General features: G+C 40.2%; 1 protein-coding gene across 9 annotated transcripts in view; it reads left to right on the top strand.

Annotated features, from left to right (window-relative positions):
- Positions 1–616: 616 nt before the first annotated feature.
- The window catches only part of LOC137322774 (inositol polyphosphate-4-phosphatase type I A), a 179046-nt gene continuing 160436 nt past the window's right edge, over positions 617–19226 (top strand). For 4 of the 9 annotated variants that reach the window (XM_067985813.1, XM_067985810.1, XM_067985815.1 and 1 more), the window contains exon 1: positions 4944–5225. The gene's annotated coding sequence lies outside the window, so the exon portion shown is untranslated. Of the gene's footprint in view, positions 906–4943; positions 5226–19226 lie in introns of those variants that run through there. The other 5 variants (XM_067985818.1, XM_067985817.1, XM_067985812.1 and 2 more) reach the window with 4 other exon arrangements.

Genomic DNA, 19226 nt, shown 5'->3' with positions numbered 1-19226 from the left:
ACTCTGTGTGCTTGATCATAGGAGATTGACTAATAAAATATTAAAAAGTAAATTCTAAATATTATTTCAAATGAAACCATGATAGTATGACGAGGAGATATAGGTTCAAACTGGTGACGACTAGTTTAGGACTGATGTCAGAAAGGTCCTCTTTGCACATTGACCCAGGTGTGGAATGGACTTTCAGGCAGAGTAGTGGAGGCTAAAATCCTGTTTAAATAACTGTTGAATGTTGTGATGGGGAACTACGGGGTCTTTCTGCATAGGTAAGCTATGATTGGTCGAATGGCTTTTGTCACCTGGAGCAAGGAATACAATTTTTCACACATCCTTCATTAGGTTTTAACTATACGTGGACACAGCAATTTTACATCTCTGTTTCCCCCTCCCTACGGTTTGAGGTTATCAGTATCTATTTATGCAACTACTGTACTGTTTGACTTTGAAAATCAAAATTGAGTTCAAATTCCATTCACCTGCTTAGATATTCAGTGGGATCTTGCTTCCTTAGCCACAAGAGGGCAGTAAATGAGTAAATTTGAATGTTTATAACAGAAACAGTCTTACCCATCCTGTGCAAGCGTGTGGTATCGTTTGCTTTCTAAATGGTTAGCAGCACAGGTTCCCCTGCTAATATCAATGTGGGTGGAGTGGCGTAGTACAGAACGGGATTTGAAGGCAAGAAAAGATGCATGTGATGGAATAATACTGCAGGAGATTGAAAATTTCCACAAACGGGCACCAACATCTCACTGGGCCACATTGCACCTGTGTAAAGAGGATACCAAGTCCACAGCAATTTACATCAGCAAAGGGAAAAAGGAAAGAAAAACAACTGTCATACCAAACACAGTGCAAGGGACAACAATACAGTTAATACAATACTGCTGTCTTTTTGCTATGAGGTATGTCAAATCTTTATCCCTTACTCCATTTGACTGGATAGATTGTCCACCTAAGGTTTGCGAAAAATGGATTGTATCATTTTTGTATCGGGCAGTTTATGGCCAGTATGATAAAGGAGGAGGGAAAAAATACAAGTCAAATGGGGAAAAATAAATAATTCTGAGGCTGCTTTGATCTGTAAAGTCCAGAAAGTTTATTACTGGAGTCTGTATGGACAGGACCTTTTATAATTTGGCTGGTAATGGTGGAGCGATAAAAGAGTAGAATTCTTCTACAAAAAGGGTGGGGCAGTACAATTCTATGACAATTTTTAATGTAAGATTAAAAATGTAGATTTAAGTATGTACCTGGAATCTAACAACTGAAATGAACTTGCTGGAGCCACAATTTGCATTTAAAATGTCTTAATTACTAGTGGTTTCCTATAATACAATAGTATACAGTTTATTCTTAAATTTTGAATGAAATAACTCTAAATTTTGATTGTAAATTCCCACCTTGTTTTAGTTACATTACTTAATTTAAATTATTAGATATGTTTTTCCTAGCACAAGAAACAATTTTGAATTGAATATAAATTAATGGGTTTCCCAGCAGAAATTCATTGGTGATGGCAAAAAGAATCTTTTATTGGTAAAATACTGTTCTAAAGTATGGTTTAGGGCTACAGCAATGAAAGAGACTTGGAAACTATATAATGACTTAAAGGGGACAAATATACTACTGAACAGTCATGTAATACTAAATGTTATGGAGGAATACTGTCACGTACCTTTTATTCTATTTTAATGTTTCAAAATGCAATTGGACGTAACTTGGAAGAGTGCCAGCATGAAGTTCCACTCCATAGATAACATGAGTAACAGTAGTGGGCAGTGCTCACCATTCATTGTCATGGAACATAACAGGCAGATAAATTGTTTTTGTTCCAGTACTCCCTTTTTTTTAAAATGGAAAAACATTCAATTCAATGTAAATTTGTAATTTTAAAAAAATGCTGACGTGGTCAAGATGCTCACTGCTAAGCCACTCGGAAAGTTCTACATAAAATGTCGGTTCTCCAACCAGCTTTAAACTAGTGGCTTTAAAATTTACACGCTGTAACGTGGTACTCAGCAGTTCTCCCTTTTTATAACATTTAAAATTTTTACTTAATTGCAGGAGGTAGAACTTCAGTTATAGGAAGATTGAATCAAAATTTTATACATCTTTTATTTGGAACATGCTCAACAATTTGGGCCTACTACCTTCAAAAGGACATTCTACAGTAGAGAGTAAATAGAGAAAAGCAACTAGACTTGGATGGAGGTCTCAATTTAAGACTGCCTGGAAAGATGGCTCGTGTCTTTTAAGATTTAAAATGGATAGACAATATAGATTAGTTTATTTTACTTATAACTGTGAATGAAAGGACACAAGTACAACATTAATAAGCCTCAAATAAGGCTTAGAGATTAGATGTTTTATTTCCCCACAGAATATTAAATATGCAGAATACAATGCATTAGAGTATTAATGTTATGTCAAGAATGGGATATAGAAGCATATGTGTAGTCATTAGCCAATCAGATATTCTACGGAACATAGTTTCTATGCTGCTGGAGCCATTGAAACATCATAAAATAAGTGTCTCTTTGTGGTTAGATTAGCTTCGGGACAAGTCTGGTGAAGGAAGACTGGAAAAGAGTCACTGCTCCATGATAGCCTGGTAATTGGACACCTGAGATAGGCAGTACTCTATCACTTAATTGAGCAGCTAGCTTGGCTCATTAATGGGAGCTGGAAGGGTAGACTTGTTACTAGGGGTTGGGATTGACTTGTAGTTCCTATTCAATCCATTTTCACTGGTTCTTGCTCTGCTCTAGCTAACCCTTCAAGCCAATGTCTAATAGGCAAGATGGTCCCAGGAGGAGAAACAGTGGGAAGCTTACCAGTGCTTTTTAGCTGGTTAAACTCAAGCAGTATCTTTGCACATGCTTGGGGATCATCCCCACCTTGGGTGCTGCTAACTTGTCCTAAGCTCTCTGTACTTTGGTAAGTGGAACATGTCTCAGTAGTTTGATTGGGAGACACTTAAGCAAGATGATGGGTTTCTGCGTGTGTCGGACACCTAGCTGACCAAAAAAATGTTACATTGATATCTGGGAACTTCTACTTTGTTAGCTCCAGATGTTCGGCAGAAATTTCACTGAGCTAGGCCTCTGATGTTTTATCGGTGGGTATTCATCTACTTCAGCAGCTTAAAGTTGGTTTGATACAATGACAAGTAGACTATTAGTAATCCGTTAGGAGGAGCACTCAGCTGGCCAAATTGCTTTATTTCAATCTATATGCCTTTTTATTTTGCATTTTATAATTCTCAAAAGTATCATTGTGAGTGGTAATTCTGGGATAACGTCACATCTTTCATAGGCGGAAACAGAATTACATTCCTGCACCGCTGTAGGTGTCCTCCCCTTAGATCCTCACCCTCTGCCCTACCATTAATGATAAATAATTAATTAAAAGACCATGGGGGTAGATTTTCAACTTTCCCATCTGGCATAAAATTGGCATTGCAAATCAACAACAACTTGCATTTATATAGTGGCTTTAATGTAAAATGTCTCAAGGTACTTCACAGGAGCATTATCAAACAAAATTTGACACCGAGTCACCATATTACGAGAAGAGTTTGGTCAAAGATGTAGGGTTTTAGGGGCCTCAAAGGAGGGGAGAGAGGTAGCAAGATGTGAGAGGTTTGGGGGGGAATTCCAGAGCTTACGGCCAAGGCAGCTGAAGGCACAGCCTCTAATGGTGGAGCGATTTAAAATCAGGGATACGCAAGAGGCCAGAATTGGAGTAGCACAGAGATCTTGGAGGGTTGTAGGGCTGGAGGAGGTTACAGAGATGGGGCGGGGCGAGACCATAGACTGATTTGAAAACAAGGATAAGAATTTTAAAATTGAAGTGTTGCTGGACTAGGAACCCATGTAGATCAGTGAGTGCAGGGGTGAATGGGACTTGGGGCGAGTTAGAATACGGGCAGCAGAGTTTTGGTTCAGCTCAAGTTTATGGAGGGTGGAAGATGGGAGGCCAGCCAGGAGTGCATTGGAATAGTCAAGTCTAGAGCTAACACAGGCATGGATGAGGGTTTCAGAAGCATGGTGGCTGATGCAGGGGTGGAGATGGGTGATGTTATGGAGGTGGAAATAGGTGATCTTGGTGATGGAGCGAATATGTGGTTGGAAGCTCATCTCAAGGTCAAATAGGACGCCAAGGTTGTGAACGGTCTGGTTCAGCCTCAGACAGTGGCCAGGGCGTGGGATGGAGTTTTTGGCAGGGACCGAAGACACTGGCTTTGCAGCTGCCATAGAAACCACTTGATTTTCTCTAATGGGCAGCCGATCTGTAACGCCTGTTTTACTCACGGGTGATAAATTGAAAATCTACCCCCAAATCTTAATTTAAACTTGAATAAAATTCAAATATCCTATCACTTATTTTAATGAATATCATTCTTAAACATATTTATTTATATGGGTTTACAGTGTGTCTCACTTGTAACATTTACTCAATATTGGTAACCCTGGAAACATTCATCGAATTTTTGTTGAAATAACTCGATATATAATTGTTTCTTATTTGCTCATCTTCATTAAAATGTTTTTTGTTGCAGCAGTTAGCACCTGACCTGGTGGCTAGCTTGTGTTTTTATGGAGCTTTCTTTTCCAGGAACATTATCTGAATACTCTTTAATGAGATGATAATCCCATTTATCTGCAATATCAAGTTTAGTGGTTATTACTAACTCAAATTAGATCAGTGATTTGAACATCTGGTTGGCTACAACTCCTTTTGAGTGAAGGCCAGTCACTGCTTTGCACTGTCTCCTGCATAAAACTGTTGAGTATGGAGAGCGCAATGAATCCTGGGAGTAGTAGTTTTATTGTTGTAAACAATTTTACAACACCAAGTTATAGTCCAGCAATTTTATTTTAAATTCACAAGCTTTCGGAGATTTTCTCCTTCCTCAGGTAAAAGGAAGGAGAAAATCTCCTTAGGTAAAATCTCCTCAGGTAAAAGGAAGGAGAAAATTTTATTGTTCGCAGCGAAACGAAACTGCATTCGAATTTTGGGGTGAAACAACTACAACTCCCAGAGCTCCCCGCGCCGGAATGGCGCAAGCGCGTGGGGCGGGCTTCTCGATAGTGACGTTGCTGCAGCTGCCACCGCTACCTGTTTATTTTTGTGGCCGGCGGGAAGCGGGGCGGAGGAGACGCTGTCTGTGATCGATCGATCCGTTCTGGTGGTGGGGGGGAAAAAGAACCCAGCCTCAGGTAAGAGATGGTCCGTCAGTAATGATTATTATATAGTGTCGGGAGGGGGAATTAATGCTGGAAGGGCCGATGGAAGATGGGGTGACCCGTTTTATTGGGGGTGGTGAGCTCCGTCACCCCCTCAGCTTTCAGCGGCAGGACGAAAGCATTAGGCCTCCGCTATTGGGAGGAAACCTGTCTGGTAAAACAGCAGAACCGTTTGTTGCAGAAGTGGTGCAGTCATGAGCTGCAGTTTATGGGCAGCGCAGGAGCATTATTTTTCGGGATGATTCGCCGTTACCCCTAATTTAAAGGCGGGTGAGACCCCTCTCCTCTCCTAATTAATACCCGCGTTATGTCTAATAATTAAAACAATCGACATAAACTTAAATCAGATGCAGCAGGCATCTGCTTTCAACTAAATGCTGACTGCAAGTCAACTTGTTAATAGTAAATTGTACCATTTACCAGGTTAGTAAAACATGATTGGTGACTTGATATTATTGCCACGCCGCACCATTGTGTGTTGATTCAAACAATTAAATTGACGTGAAAATCAAAACGGCATTGGAAAAATGTGTTGCAACAGTTAGCAACTATCCAGGTGGCTGGTTAGCCTTTTTTGTGAAGCTTGCTATTCCAGGAATGAAATCTACCCGAGGTGCTGATTCCTCTTTTCTGCAATACCAAGCTTATGTTATTACATTTCTAGTTAATCTGTTTTTTGACGTTGACTAAGGGAAGAATGATGGCTAGAACTCTTCATTGGTTATTACTAACTCAAATTAGATCAGTGATTTAAAAAAAATACATTTGTGTGAAACTCATTTGAGTTCATTGAGGTTCAACTGCAGATACCGTTATGTGATGGCAAGTTATTTGCTTTGTTATGTAGTGGAATGGAAAGTTCTCGGCTGCTGTTTAAGTGTGGTAGCTTCTCCCAGCCCCGCTGGTAAGAACCGGAAAAACAAAGTGGTAGCTCAGATGGTAGTAGAAAATGTTATTTAATATCAGTAATTGCCTTTATAATGTCAGGGTGATTTTAAATTCAAAGCTGCATTTGTCCTCACTTCATCTCTTTGGTACAGTATAGGTAGTTAGTTACCAATGAAATCGATCACAGAGGAATTATATTCTACAGTTTAATTTGCTATTTCAGCTTATTTTAATGTACTGAATATGACAAATCCTAGATATAGATAAATCCTTTTGTGAATATTGCCAAACATTAAGAATGCCATGTTGGATGTTATTGGCTCAAACACAGAATAATCAACAAAAGTGTATGCATAAGCAATAATGGTAGTTCATGACTATGATATGAGTGTTAGTTATAAATTGCTCGAGCTTTGCTTGCACTTTGTGTAATGTGAGCCTCTCCATTAGTATACAGCCCTGTAATTGTTACATGTGCAATCTCTCTTTATATTTCTCGAGAAGTACCAGTACTATAAAATACTTGAAATGCACAGGATGTTGATCAAGATCTGAAAGATAAAATAAACTGTTTAAAGTGTAACTTTTTATATTTTCAATGTTTTATTTTACCTGTATGAGTACTATCTGATTTATTTTGGATGAAAGTTTTATTTGTTTGTGAGGGTCTTTACAATCTGACTAGGATTCCAAAAAAACTAATCAATAAGTAACTATACCATATCATGATGCTGTGAATAAGGTGACTGGAGTCTTCATCTTAAATCAGTCTTCAACTCTCAAGTCCCTGGTACGTACAAGCAATATGTTACTGCAATTTGGTAAAGTTTCCTGTTGCTGTCTATGGCAGTACCTTATTTTGCAGATTCTTTTGAACTGGAGGGGAGGAAGAGGAAGAGGTGGGGTGTGGGTGGGGAGTTGCTATGCTAATATTTTAATCTATATTTTTCCTGAATCAATGAGGATGTGAAGAAGACTTGCTTCTAGCTCTCTGCTACTTTTGAGCTGGCAAAAGGAGGTACGTCAGGATGCCCATTACCTGCACTCTTATTATCTGCTAGAATTTTTGGAGGATGTTGCTTCATTGCCCAATTTTTGTTATTTCTGTGCATATGAAAATTGGCAAATAAACCCAACTTAAGTCCCAGGCTGATAGAAGAAAGCACTGGCTTGGGGAGGATGGAAGGGGAATTTTTTTCTAAGTGGTCAAATAAAACTAGGAAATTGACAGGTGCGAAGTGTCAATTTACATTCTAACAACTTATAGTATGATATGCTGGGCAGTCCCAAGATATTTGATTCTCTTGAGTGTCATCATATTGCAGCTACTGATTGCAGACTGGTTCCTGTAGAATATGATCAGCCAACCCAAATTACACTTCTGCATGTGTCACACTATCTCACAACAAAGGAGCTCTCTGCATGTTTGCATGGCACCTGTTAGCTGCCTAGTTAGCTCATTTAAAACAAGTCAATGTTTTTGCTTAAGAAATTTCTTAAACATGGTTTGGCATCAGATTTGAATTAAACTACACCCAGTGCAAAACCCAAGTGGTATGAGACTACTTTCTGACTTCATTGTGTTCCGCGGAGAGTCCGACTACAAGCCTGACTCCGAGGTTATACTGCTGCTTTTGAGTCAGTGCACATCTGCAACGACTTGGTTGACGCAAAAGTGGTAGTATATTAAATGTAGTGGATTTGAATTTGATTCTAGTTATGTTGCCACCTTCATTCAATGTAAAAATGACTACAACTGAACCCTTTGTTTCATGCAGTTGACTACTTAGGAACAATTAAGTTTTCATGTAGGATCAGAAACTTGAAACAATTTGGTTTTCTTCGAAATATGCCCAATTCTGCCATGTGAATTCAGGGAAGCCGATTGTTCTTCCCTTCAATTTTCTCCCACTAGCACTTGCTGTCTGCAGATGGTGACACTTCATATATAAAAAAATTGAGCCCAGCTCTATCAAATTGCTCTTTTTGAAATAGATTCATTCTGCATATGTGATGATATAGCAAAGTTCACTTTCAAGTATTGAACTACTATGTGCATAAATTTGTAACAGATTTATCTCCGATGTACTGAGTAGTCCTAATCATGTGCCCACCTTGATCCCATATCTCTATCTCCCCTTTTCTTAAGCCACCAATCTAACATATTCTTGGATGTTGACATGGACTCTGCTTCAATCACTAACCCAACGAGTGCAGTCCACAGCCTCACAACCGCGTGTGTGTGTAAAGCTTCTCCTGCTCTCTATCCTAATTTTTACATTTAATCGTATATGTATGTCCCCTCAACCAAGGAAAGTCAGTTTGTATGTACCATGGTCATGGAATCCTTTCCTGTTGACGTGGGTGATGGCATTGATCAAGGAAGAATGTACAGCCATGTGGGTGCAATCAATTACTCCTTGGATCTTGGGGAGTCCTGCCACTCTGTAAAGTGGAAATGCTTTTCCTATGCCATTGGATATCCACGGGGAAGTGGATGAACTGACTTGCTGTAGCATACAGTACAATGTTAACTTGCTCCATGCATTCGTGCATAGCTGATTGGCACCCTGGAATGATCATGTTATATTAAAAGTTCAAGTTGACTGCAACACTTATACCCATTGGTGGTGCAGTGCCTATGGTGGAGGTGGTCTGTCGTTCCTGTTGCAGCATAGCTCCTTGGTTCTTTTAAGTGCAACCTCTGCAAGCACTGCTTCTGGGCCAGCTGAAGATAAGAGCAACTCTGTCCGTATATTCTGGTGTAGGGTACTGGCAAGTGAAGGCTAGTCTCCCTCTGTTGTGCCTCTATAAAAGTATTCTTTAGAATTGGGGAAGGGAGGGAAATGGAAGCCCACAGCAGACGATAGCAAAGTAGTTGTGGGGGAAGAATCCAAATTGGCTGAGAAATAAGCTTTGTGAATTCTTTTAAAGTCGATGCTGCACGTTTTAAAGCAACTCCTGCCATTTCTATAATGCCCATCGATGGTGAGCTTTTTAATGAGGGAGTAATGACAGATAATGGACCATGTATCATGACCATATCATTACAGCCTTATTTGAATGTGCCCACCCCTTTTAGACTGGGCACTTCCGATGTCCACTGGAAATTAGGTTGGTGCAAAAACGGGAAGGGGGGACGCCAGCATAATGGAGTCCTGTCTACTAGTACACATCCTGAAAAGTCATGCAGTAAGAAGAAAATCCAGGCTAATGTGTCCAAGATGTTGAAATTTCTGAATCTTCTAGTAGATGTGCCTGCAAGAGTTTTTAATGTGGACATTATTATAATACCTTGAACTCTTTTAGGAATTTATTTATCTGTGGGGACAGTGTGGGTTTAAAAGAGAACTTGCATTTATATTGCGCCTTTCATAACCTCTGGATGTCCAAAAGCACTTTACAGTAAATTAAATACTTTTTTGAAATGTAGTCACTGTTGTAATTTAGGAAATGTAGCAGTCAATTTGCACACAGCAAGGTCCCACAAACAGCAATGTGATAATGACCAGTTAATCTGTTTTAATATTGGTTGAGGGATAAATATTGGCCAGGATACTGGGGAGAGCACCCCTACTCTTCTTTGAAATAGTGCTGAGAGATCTTTTACATCCACCTGAGAGGGCAGATAGGGCCTTGGTTTAACCTCTCATTCGAAAGATGGCACCTCCGACAGTGCAGCACTCCCTGAATACTGCAACTGAGAGTGTCAGCCTGGATTTTGTGTTCAAGACTGTGGCATGGGACTTGAATGCATAACCTTCTGATTCAGAAGCGAGAGTGCTACCACTGAGCCAAGGCTGACATCACAAATGTAAGCCATTTGGTTAAAAACAAATTGCATCCCAGGTGGTGTACTGGTACAGAAAGGACAGCATGCTAACACTGAAGTAGAAGAGCAAGTGCACAACTCGGCGTGGGGGGGAAGGAACATCTGGTCAACTGTGTCACAGACATGTTTGGGGTGACTACCCTGGCCACTTTGTCATTCAGTCCTTTGGGATTAAAGACAAAGTAGTAGAAGATATTCTTCCAGGACCCCTTTTTTTAATGGTAAATGCACACATTTTGTATAATCAGACCTTATCCAAGCATGTAATGTCTTAAGTTTGTCTTATATGTTTATAATACACTCTCTTGCTGGAGAACATCAGAAGTCTTCTGTGTGGCTGGAACTGCAGCAGCATCCTTAACATTATCTTCTGGTAAGGCATCCACAGGGGATCCTGAAAAAGGGTGGTGATGAAAAGAATGCGTTCAATGCATAAGTAAAAGCTTTGGCACTTTTCAGAACATTGGTTGGGGTGGGGGGTATAAAAAAAATTGTACTACAAACATGCTAATGTACTAATAGAATACCCTGTTCACCCTCCCTTTCTCCCTTACTCTCCTGCAGGAACTGATTTTTGCTGGGTACCGTTCCATGAACCTGGCAGTTCTCTGGCACTAAACCTAAGTGGCTGTTCTTCCTATTCCATGAGAATGCATAGTGGGCTCGCACGTTACGAATGGCGACTTGGGGTAGAGACTGAGGGCTGCCAGTGCCTTAGGAAATGTACTTCTGTAAGAGTTAGCCCTTTAAGAAGGGAGGAGAATACAACACATTGCTGTGGGAAAGTATCTAAATGCCAAAAATAAAGACAGTAATGATATAAATTCATAATTGCATATGTTTCCATCTAAAAAAGTCAAATCATTTTTGTACAACTTTGTAAAATACATTTTACTGAAAAGTGACCGATCCTTTTAAGGTTTCAGATACTTGTGGCCTATTGTAAGTAAAAGAAATACCACATACTGATTAAAATAAAACCCAAATTTAGTTATAAAACTTCAAAAAATTGATTAGTAAATGATGGCATATCTGTGAACTGGTGTCAATCACAAATAATGATACATTTCCTTTATTTGCTATTTGTAGTAGAATTGTAAATGTGTGTTTAAACAAGGTAACTCTAAAGAAATCTTGAGCCAAGCATATAGCTTGTTAGTGAACTGATACTAATTGAAGTTAACTAGTTGAGTCACAGTTAAACAGTTTGATTATGAAAGGTACAGTAATACTAAAGTGAAAGACCAGGACTACAAGGGAAAATGCTTACAAGTAAATGTTGAGGGTGAAAAACAACAAGAGAAATAACAAAATGGGGGAATAGCTTTTTTAAATGATTTGGTAGGAGCATATGAGTAGGTGGATTTGGAATCATGTCAAAGGAAAGGCATGAGGTAATAGGAATAACCAGGAAGTTCACTGGGAGATAACATGCCTGAGTATAGACCCTACAGAAGGTAAATGAATAAACAAGAGGCAGAGGATATGGAAAGATGATAAATAATGAGCAACAAGGCAACCAGATGCCAATAAGTGGCAGATGCAATTCAATGTGAACAGACATAAAATTTGTATGGGAGCAAGAAGTACTTGGCAAATACAGTACTAGGTTGCATTGCAGAGGAATACAGTATAAATTTAGAGTTTGTATGGCTGTTTTTATGAAGTGTTTGTGAGATCGCATATGAAGTAATGTGTACAGTTCTGGCCTTCCATCCATAGCGGGAATACTATTGACCTTGGGTTACAGAGACGAGCAACAAAGTTGATTCCAGGTTTGTCGAGTTTTAGGATATATTAGGGAAATTAGGCTTTTCTTTCTAAAAGAGGAGACTTTGAGATAATCCAGTTTAAATTTTCAAGATTATAAAGGGAAATGATTAAAATTTTAACCTGACAAATGTCACAAAATAGATATGGAAGGGGAATGACATTCACCCCATCCTGGCTCATTCATCCAGAAAGAATTATAATTCCCCCGTTACAGCAAGCAGCAGATTCTTAAATGATTCCAAGGTTTTTACCTCCATACCCTACCTAGAGGCCATTCTCTGTGTGTTGATGACTTTGTGTGAATTCTTGACGTCATAAATTAGTTTTTTGCTGGTTTGAACCTGTGTTCGCTTGTGCCACTATCACAATTTAATTTAGTAGTGTTCCAGATTGACTTTCTATACTATTTTACCATATATAGTTCTGAGTCTTCTCTGTAGTCTCCCAAGCCTAAGTTTTCCACTCTTTCCTCATAACTCAGCCATCTGGTAGGGATCGGTCTTGTGGCTCTTGGCACGTTCTCCAGAATTTGAATGTCTCCCTTGTCTCCGTACCAGAATTCGACAATGTACTCGAGGTCTGGTCTGACCAGAGCATTGTACAGTTTAAGCATTAGCTTTCTCTGGTACTCTTGCTTTGATTATGTAGTTCAGTTTTCTACTTTGTTGGTTGCTCCACAAAAATTGGTCATGTTGAACACTGAGCCTATCAATACTCCACATCTTTCAATTTCACCCATAACTATTACCACAATTCATGGGCTTTAATCAGCCCATTGTGTCTTCCTACATATTTCATCCGCCTTTGTTCTGCTCATGGGTGCACCCTGATGAGTTAGATGAAATGCATGTTACAATTGAGAAAGTTAGGAGTAAAAAGCGAAGTTGGGTAAACTTTTTCACCCAAAGGAATAAATTGCATAGGAATGTACAAAGTGACGATTGTTGCCAATCAGCTGGTTCCAAAGTTCAAAAAATACCATCAACTATCTCTCCTCCCTCTCAAACACTGGCATGGAGCATTTGGGGTGAATGGCCTGTTTCTATGCTGTAGATTCAATTGAGTGCATTTCTGAAGCGAGAAGGGATTGAGGGATATGGCAGTCAATGGTGGCTTAATCTTTCCCCCCGTTTCAAATTTATCAATGTGGATATGAAAATATCTAATTTGACTTTTTTAAATGTAGGTATTCAAAAGTAAAGAGCTAATGGCTACAGTACAGAATACTACCAAAAAGTAAAAGAAATTATGACGTTAAGTAGTAGTGATTAGTTGACATCAAGCTTTTGATTTTAAAAGCTTGAAAATTGTAGAAGGGAAGAAAGTTCTCGGGAGGCCAAAGAGCTCCATAGTTTTTAGGTTCTGTGAGAATGAGCTACAGTTGGAGACTGCATGACGAATCTTAATTTCAACACAGTGGGGATGTAAGGAGGAGGAAAACTGTAGGCTGGTGCATTTGGAACTTGAAAGGATGAATGGAGGAAAATTCAGAGGCACTGATCATAGTAATAGCGATTAAAATAAAGGTGATTGTGGGGTGGGGGTTGAGGAAAAAGAGCTGGAGGAGAGAGAGCAAGAGACTTGTTACTGGGTGAAGAGTTTTTTTATATCTTGCCCAGGAGTTCAAGAAAAGTTCTGAAATAGTGTCTTCAGAAATGGGAGCAGCATTAAAGTTTTAGGTGGATGTGGCTGCTATGGAGAGTTGGGAGGGGTTTAACAATGAAGGAAATTGAATATTGTCCATTCAGATCATGCTCCACTTCAATAGGCGCATGGCTTGTGTAAGACCACTATTTTTAATCTATCATTAAAATGGTGAGTGGGCTTGATGTAAATATATTACATGACCAAATGATTACAAAGATGCTGAATCCTGCTTTACATGCAGCTCCTAACTGAACACACAAGAAACTCAAACATCAGCCTCCTAGGTAAAAATCGCCCCTGCAGAGAAAGATTTGGCCTCTTTTAACCACCCCGCCCCCTCCCTCTGCACCGAGCAAGGTAACATAGGTGAAGGACCCTTTCAGACCCTTGAGCCTGTTCCACCATTCTATTTAGATCATGGCTGATGTGTACCTTTGCTCCATATACCTATATGCCCTTACTTAATAGAAATGTATTGATCTTAGTCTTGAAAATTTTGTTGAAAATGGGATACCTTGGCCACGTCTTTATGGTGTGCTTAGTACACTAAGATAGTTAATCGTCCAACCTCCTCTGCCTCCCCCAAAAAAACTCTTTCCTGTTTCAACCCATCCAGTAGCTTCTAATTTCCTGCTAGCCCCCTCCCCCCAGACTGCAGTTACCCCTTTTACAGTAAACACCTCCCCCAGCTTTATTTCTCCTTCCCTGTTGGCTGGCTGTTCATGCATCAATTGCCCTACCCCCACTGATCTGAATTCCTCTTCCTCACCGTTCCCTCCATTCTTTCTTCCCCCTCTTCCGCTTGCTGAGATTGGGGTGCATATGGAATATGCTTTAAGGTCTGTAAAAGATAGAAGATCATTGGAAGGGATGGAAGATTTCTTAAAAATGAATACTGTCTTTCTCCTTAGCCTATTTTCTATCTACACATCCTGGAATCCATAGCAACTTATCCAGCTGTATTTACGAGAAAGAAAACAAGAAAAAAAAACCTGCTGCAGTAGACCATGCACCAGGGACTGCATTACATTTGATAAATTGATGCTTTCCTTTTTCCAAGAAGTGCATTAATATGCCTGAGAATGCATAACTTGTGCTCCATGGGGTTACTGCAACACAATGCAATGTATAATTTCTGTATTGGGTATGTTACGGAAAAGAAGAAAGTGGAGATCAATATCATGAAGACATTTTTCTTCTGTGATGTGCATGGGTAAGGTGCTTTAGGAATAGGCTTGTTATAGTGGATCAGCAGACAGCTTGCATTCTTCTATGCAAAGAAAAAGATGAGGGTGCAGTTATTCCACTCTAGCATATTGCATTTCCCGTTGAGTTCAGCTTTTAAAAACAAAATGTAATATTTTACTCTTGTATTTATCAATGTTAAAAAGAAAATAAATGCTGGTCTTGTTGGATCCTTGTATTTCTTCTGGAAGTTGACTGGTTTACTTTGTTTGCATTGTTTTACATACTGATTTCCTGCAATAAAATGTTTGAATATGAATCATTATTGAAATTTGGAGCCTAAGTTTATTGGTGCTTGTAAGAATCATTAACTTAAAAAAAAGCTTTATTTTAAAGTTGGTTTTTAAAAAAAAGTGGAAACAAATTTATAGTCACTTAGATTTGAATGATAGCTTTATCATTAATTCCATGCACCTTACATTTTCCTGACATGTCTCTTCTAAGTAGTTTCACATCCAATCTGGTAACAAAGCTCCTTAATGGTCTGTACCATATCACTTCCTCCATACATTCTTAAATGCTTTTAACAAAAATGCAATAAAGCTAAATTTCTAATTATAACAATAAACCTAATATGATTTCAGCAAAGCCTTCAAAATTTTTCCTTTTTGTGTCTTCATAGCTGTATCCTCTTACCTGGTAAGGCACAACAGGTAAGGGAATAGACTCTTCCATATTGATCTGTGCTCACCAGACCTCTGGGGCAAGGCTGGTCCTGCAGTTTTCTCTATCCCTAGTACATGACTGCAGGACGCCTTACCTAGTGGCTTGGCTGAGAACTGTCAATTTGTTTGAGGGCAGTCAATCCAGAGATTAAAACTTTAGCCCTATACTGCTGCGAGTATCAGATCCAGCCTCCTTTTGTATTTTGCTCGTCCCCTGCTATTTTCCTCCCCATTTGACTTCCATCTGCACCATTCTCTTGCTGAGTGTTTGAACAAGCGACCTCCTTCCAGTCATTTGCAACCTGTTGATAAAAAGTTTGCTGGGTTTGAATGAGATTTTAAACTGCCTGCCTATTCAGTTGGATGTGAAAGATTCCATGGCAATATTCAAAGAAAAGGCAAGGAGTTTCCTGAGCATCCTGGCCAACCCTCCTGCCTCAATCAATACCATCAAAAACCGAATACTTAGTAATCTCATTTTACTTGCTGTTTGTGGGACCTTGCTATACCCACAGGCTCTAATTTATATAAAGATATAATGACTGTATTGGTGGAGGCACTGCTGTAGTTCTGAAGACGTTTAGGTTCAAGTGTAGTGTCAGATATAATAGTGAGCCTCAAGCATAGAATCTTGCAGCACAGAAATAGCCATTCAACCAATCATGACTATGCCGGCTCTTTGAAAGAGCTATCCAATTAGTCCCACTCCCCTGCTCTTTCCCCATAGCACTGCAAATTTATCCTTTTCAAGTATATATCCAATTTCCTTTTGAAAGTTACTAGTGAATCTGCTTCTATCATCCTTTCAGGCAGTGCGTTCCAGGTCATAACTCGCTACGTAAAAAAAATTATCTTCATCTTTCCCTCTGGTTCTTTTGCCAATTATCTTAAATCTGTGTCTTCTGGTTGCCGACCCACCTACCAGTGGAAACAGTTTCTCCTTACTTTATCAAAACCCTTCGTAATTTTAAACACCTGTATTAAATCTCTCTTTAACCTTCTCTGCTCTAAGGAGGACCATCCCAGCTTCTCTGGTCTCTCCAAATAACTGATGTCCCTTATCTCTGGTCTTATGATAAATCTCCTTTGCACCCTTTCCGAGGCCTTGACATCCTTCCTAAAGAGTGGTGCCCAGAATTGGGTGCAATACTCTAGCCGAGACCTAACCAGTGATTTATAAAAGTTTAGCCTATCTTCCTTGCTTTTGTACCCTGCCTCTATTTATAAAGCCAAGAATCCAGTATGCTTTTTTTAAACAGCTTTATCAACTTGTCCTGTCACCTTCAAAGATTTGCGTATGTGAACTCCCAGGTCTCTGTTCCTGCACCTGTTAAAATTGTACCAATTAGTTTATATTGCCTCTCATTCTTACGTCTAAAGTGCATCACTTCACACTTCAGCATTAAATTTTATCTGCCACGTGCCTTCCCATTTCACCAGTCTGTTCTCCTGAAGTCTCCTACCATCTTCCTCACTGTTTCCAAGTTTTATGTCATCTGCAGACCTTGAAGTTTTGCCCTTATACCCAAGTCCAGGTCATTTAATATATATCAAAAGGAGCAGTGGTCCTAATACCGACCCCTGGGGACACCATTGTATATACTTCCCCTCCAGTCTGAAAAACAATTGTTCACCACTCTCTGCTTTCTATCTCCTAGCTAATTCGTATCCATGCTGTCACTTCCCTTTTAATCCCATGGGCTTCAATTTTGCTAACGTCTATTATGTGGCACTTTTATCAAGTGCCTTTTTGAAAGTCCATATATGCAACAACTGCACTGCCTTCTAAACCTTCTCCATTATTTCATCGAAGAACTCAATTGAGTTTGTCAGACACGACTTGCCTTTAACAAATCCATGTTGGCTATCATTAATTTTCACTTGGAAAAATATGGGTTAATTAATATTGCCCTGGATTATGGTCTCCGGAAGCTTCCGCACCACAGATGTTAAGCTGATATGGCCTGTAGCTAATGCGTTTAATCCCTCCATTTTTTTGAACAAGGATGTAATATTTGCAACTCTCCAATCCTCTGGCACCACTCCCATATCCAAGGAGGATTGAAAGATTTTGGCCAGAGCCTTTGCTATTTCCATCTTTACTTCCCTCAGCAACCTAGAATGCATCCCACCTGGACCGGGTGACTTTTCTACTTTGAGCGCTGCCAACCATTGAAGTATCTCCTATATCTATTTTTATCCTATCCAATTTCTCTTTTTCCCCCCCCCCCCCCCTTCTCCTTTACTGTGACATTGTCAGCATCCTCTTCTTTAATTCAGACTGATGCAAAGTGCTCATTTAGTACCTCTGCCTGCACAAGATGATTTCTTTTTTGGGTCCCTAATTGGCTACACTCTTCTGTTTGATATTTTTATATGTCATAGAGTCATAGAGTTATACGGCACGGATAGAGGCCCTTCGGCCCATCGTGTCCGTGCCGGCCATCAAGCCCTGTCTACTCTAATCCCATATTCCAGCATTTGGTCTGTAGACTTGTATGCTATGGCATTTCAAGTGCTCATCCAAATGCTTCTTGAATGTTGTGAGGGTTCCTGCCTCCACAACCCTTTCAGGCAGTGAGTTCCAGACTCCAACCACCCTCTGGGTGAAAAAGTTCTTCTCAAATCCCCTCTAAACCTCCCGCCTTTTACCTTGAATCTATGTCCCCTTGTTATAGAACCCTCAACGAAGGGAAAAAGCTCCTTAGTATCCATCCTATCTGTGCCCCTCATAATTTTGTACACCTCAATCATGTCCCCCCTCAGCCTCCTCTGCTCCAAGGAAAACAAACCCAATCTTCCCAGTCTCTCTTCATAGCTGAAGCGCTCCAGCCCTGGTAACATCCTGGTGAATCTCCTCTGCACCCTCTCCAAAGCGATCACATCCTTCCTGTAGTGTGGCGACCAGAACTGCACACAGTACTCCAGCTGTGGCCTAACCAGTGTTTTATACAGCTCCATCATAACCTCCTTGCTCTTATATTCTATGCCTCGGCTAATAAAGGCAAGTATCCCATATGCCTTCTTTACCACCTTATCTACCTGTTCCGCCGCCTTCAGGGATCTGTGAACTTGCACACCAAGATCCCTCTGACCCTCTGTCTTGCCTAGGGTCCTCCCATTCATTGTGTATTCCCTTGCCTTGTTAGTCCCTCCAAAGTGCATCACCTCGCACTTTTCCGGGTTAAATTCCATTTGCCACTGTTCCGCCCATCTGACCAACCCATCTATATCGTCCTGCAGACTGAGGCTATCCTCCTCGCTATTTACCACCCTACCAATTTTTGTATCATCAGCGAACTTACTGATCATACCTTTTACATTCATATCCAAGTCATTAATGTAGACCACAAATAGCAAGGGACCCAGCACCGATCCCTGTGGTACCCCACTGGCCACAGGCTTCCAGTCACAAAAACAACCTTCGACCATCACCCTCTGCCTTCTGCCACTAAGCCAGTTTTGTATCCAAAGTGCCAAGGCACCCTGGACTCCATGGGCTCGTACCTTCTTGACCAGTCTCCTGTGGGGGACTTTATCGAAGGCCTTACTGAAATCCATGTATACCACATCCACTGCGTTACCCTCATCCACACGCCTAGTCACCCCCTCAAAAATTTCAATCAAATTAGTCAGACATGATCTTCCCTTGACAAAGCCATGTTGACTATCCCTGATTAATCCTTGCTTCTCCAAGTGGAGACTAATTTTGTCCTTCAGAATTTTTTCCAATAATTTTCCTACCACTGATGTTAGGCTCACTGGCCTGTAGTTCCCCGGTTTTTCCCTACTCCCCTTCTTGAATAATGGTACTACATTAGCGGTTCTCCAGTCCTCTGGCACATCCCCTGTGGCCAGAGAGGTTCTGAATATATGTGTTAGAGCCCCTGCAATCTCCTCCTTTGCCTCACACAGTAATGTCAT

This window comes from Heptranchias perlo, chromosome 6, assembly GCF_035084215.1.
Source record: "Heptranchias perlo isolate sHepPer1 chromosome 6, sHepPer1.hap1, whole genome shotgun sequence".
NCBI lineage: Eukaryota > Metazoa > Chordata > Chondrichthyes > Hexanchiformes > Hexanchidae > Heptranchias > Heptranchias perlo.
Note: the sequence above shows the minus strand (reverse complement) of the source record. Positions and strands in the feature narration are given on the sequence as shown.